At 38.7% G+C, this 2,500-nt stretch overlaps 1 protein-coding gene across 2 annotated transcripts in view; it reads left to right on the top strand.

The window, feature by feature from the left end:
* Positions 1–2,500, top strand: part of LOC120053979 (semaphorin-3D-like) — a 64,375-nt gene that overhangs the window by 35,858 nt on the left and 26,017 nt on the right. The gene's annotated exons all lie outside the window — the stretch shown is intronic.

The raw sequence follows: 2,500 nt of genomic DNA, 5'->3' as shown, positions 1-2,500 counted from the left end.
GCCTGATCCGTGAGCTTTGGTGGGTGCCCCTTTCTTGGCAGGTTTGTTGTGGTGCCATATTCTTTCCATTTTTTAATAATGGATTTAATGGTGCTCCGTGGGATGTTCAAAGTTTCGGATATTTTTGTTATAACCCAACCCTGATCTGTACTTCTCCACAACTTTGGAGAGCTCCTTGGTATTCATGGTGCCGCTTGCTTGGTGGTGCCCCTTGCTTAGTGGTGTTGCAGACTCTGGGGCCTTTCAGAACAGTTGTATATATATTGAGATCATGTGACAGATTATGTGACACTTAGATTGCACACAGGTGGACTTTATTTAACTAACTATGTGACTCCTGAAGTTAATTGTTTGCACCAAATCTTATTTAGGGGCTTCATAGCAGAGGGGGTGAATACATATGCATGCACCACTTTTCCGTTTTCAAATATTTAGAATTTTTTGAAACAAGTAATTTTTTTCATTTCACTTCACCAATTTGGACTATTTTGTGTATGTCCTTCACATGAAATCCAAATAAAAATCTATTTAAATTACAGGTTGTAATGCAACAAAATAAGAAAAACACAAAGGGGGATCAATACTTTTGCAAGGCACTGTACCTCTAGTCCCTAGCCCCTACCTGTAGCTCTTACTCCTTCCATGTTCACGGTTCTGAAGGAGCTGAATTAATGAAGCAATACAGCGGCAGCTCTACTCAGGCTTGTTGGGGGCTAGATGGAGACTACAGCCGTAGAAATAGAATCTCATTCTACACTGTAAAACAATCCTATTGTTTTTATGGTATCTTACTGGCAGCCAGTTACCTGTAAATTACTATAAAAAAGTTACAGTATGTTACTGTAAATTCCTAATAAACATTGGTTTAACATCGAAAATAGAAAGAAGATTTTATTCCAATATTTTTATGAATATCACCAGCAACAACAGAATAAACACATTTTGAATTACACTAATTGGAGTGAAATTACACTGGTATATCTGACATAGGCTTTGAAAAAGCACCTGTGAATAGTGTGGCAAGTGTGTGGTAAGCTTTCTTGACTTGAACAATAATTTTTGCCAAAACATGGCTAACCTTTGATTAACCAGCTAACAGCTGCTCTTAGCAAAAATGTGTTTGGAGTTACCTTTCTGTATAATAGACTATGTTAGAGTTTACACTTCCTCCAATTATGATCTAACAAATCTATTCATTTTAAAATGTTGATTACTTCTCCTTGCCATTATCATTCACCTGATGATAATACAAGACCAGATTTAGCTATTTTTGTGCTAACGTATGATAGGGGTCCCTGGGCAAGAAAAGGTTGAAGACCCCTGCTGTAAAGTGTGCAGTAATGTACTGTTAAGCCAAAGTTTCTTTGGAATTTACGGTAAAATACTGTACTTTTTTTTTTTTTTTTACAGTAACTTACAAGTAACTGTCTGCCAGTAAGTTATCGTAAAAACAGCAGGATTTTTTGAGTGTAGTTCTGTGACTACAGCAGGTTGGTTTCTTTGAATCAGGTGTGTTACTTCTTGGCTGGAACAAACGTCTGCACCCAGACTTGCTATTGGAAGCTCCTGGCCGCTGCTGGAAGAAGAGATTCAGTTCCCAGCTATGTGAGGTGTGTTTTTTTTAGGTAGTGGGGAGACTGTCCCTGTACTGAGTTATGTCGCCACATCTTCCCACAATAAAATGTCCAAGCTCTATTGCAACATTCCCAGTTACAGGCACTTGGGGTGTTTATGATTGGGGAGTAAGCTGTAAGGCTGGTGACGCAGGAGAGAGATTCCTTTTCCTGTGTCTACAGCTGACCATAGAGGGGTTCCTCTCTGGACAAATGAAATAACAGAGCTTCGATTGAAGATAATCCCATTTAGAAAACGCTAAAGCCATTATCCGAACAGTTTTTTATAATTGTGTGTCTGTTTAAGATAGTCTCCAGGCCAAGTGTAATAGGGAGGTTAGTCTAGGGCCCTTGTCCTGGATAAAGGGGCCCTGTACTTGAGATATACTTGAGTACTCCTGCCCTAACCCTGAGAAAAGCACTGTTTTATTGAGAAGAGCACTCAGCCAAGGGTATACATATGCTAATTAGAATATCTGCATAATTAATGAACTCGCTAGTTTACCTTCAGTTCTTCTTCCCTCATCTTTCTATTTTTTGTTTTATTTCTCTCCTTTTTTCTTGCTTCAAGTTTACTAAATCCCTCTACCATATTCTCTCCTTGTCAGTAATTTTCCTTTTTCAGTCCTCTCTCCATCCTTTGTCAGTTTATTGTGACTGCCGTCATCATTACCGTTAATGAGCAGGCCTCATTCCTCTGCCAGTTGAATAATCACATTTAAACGGGGACATGTGTCTAACTTCCCCTGGGTTTATTTAAACTAGTCTCAAACTGGAGTTTAGGATTTCAAGGTCTGTAAAAAGGTGTGCAATTGTGTTGTGCTTGTTACAGTATGTCAAGTCTTTGGACTATGGTTTTAAACCCAATTTCAGTTGTATTTGTGTGT

The sequence above is a fragment of the Salvelinus namaycush genome, chromosome 9, assembly GCF_016432855.1.
Source record: "Salvelinus namaycush isolate Seneca chromosome 9, SaNama_1.0, whole genome shotgun sequence".
NCBI classification, from domain to species: Eukaryota; Metazoa; Chordata; class Actinopteri; order Salmoniformes; family Salmonidae; genus Salvelinus; species Salvelinus namaycush.
Note: the sequence above shows the minus strand (reverse complement) of the source record. Positions and strands in the feature narration are given on the sequence as shown.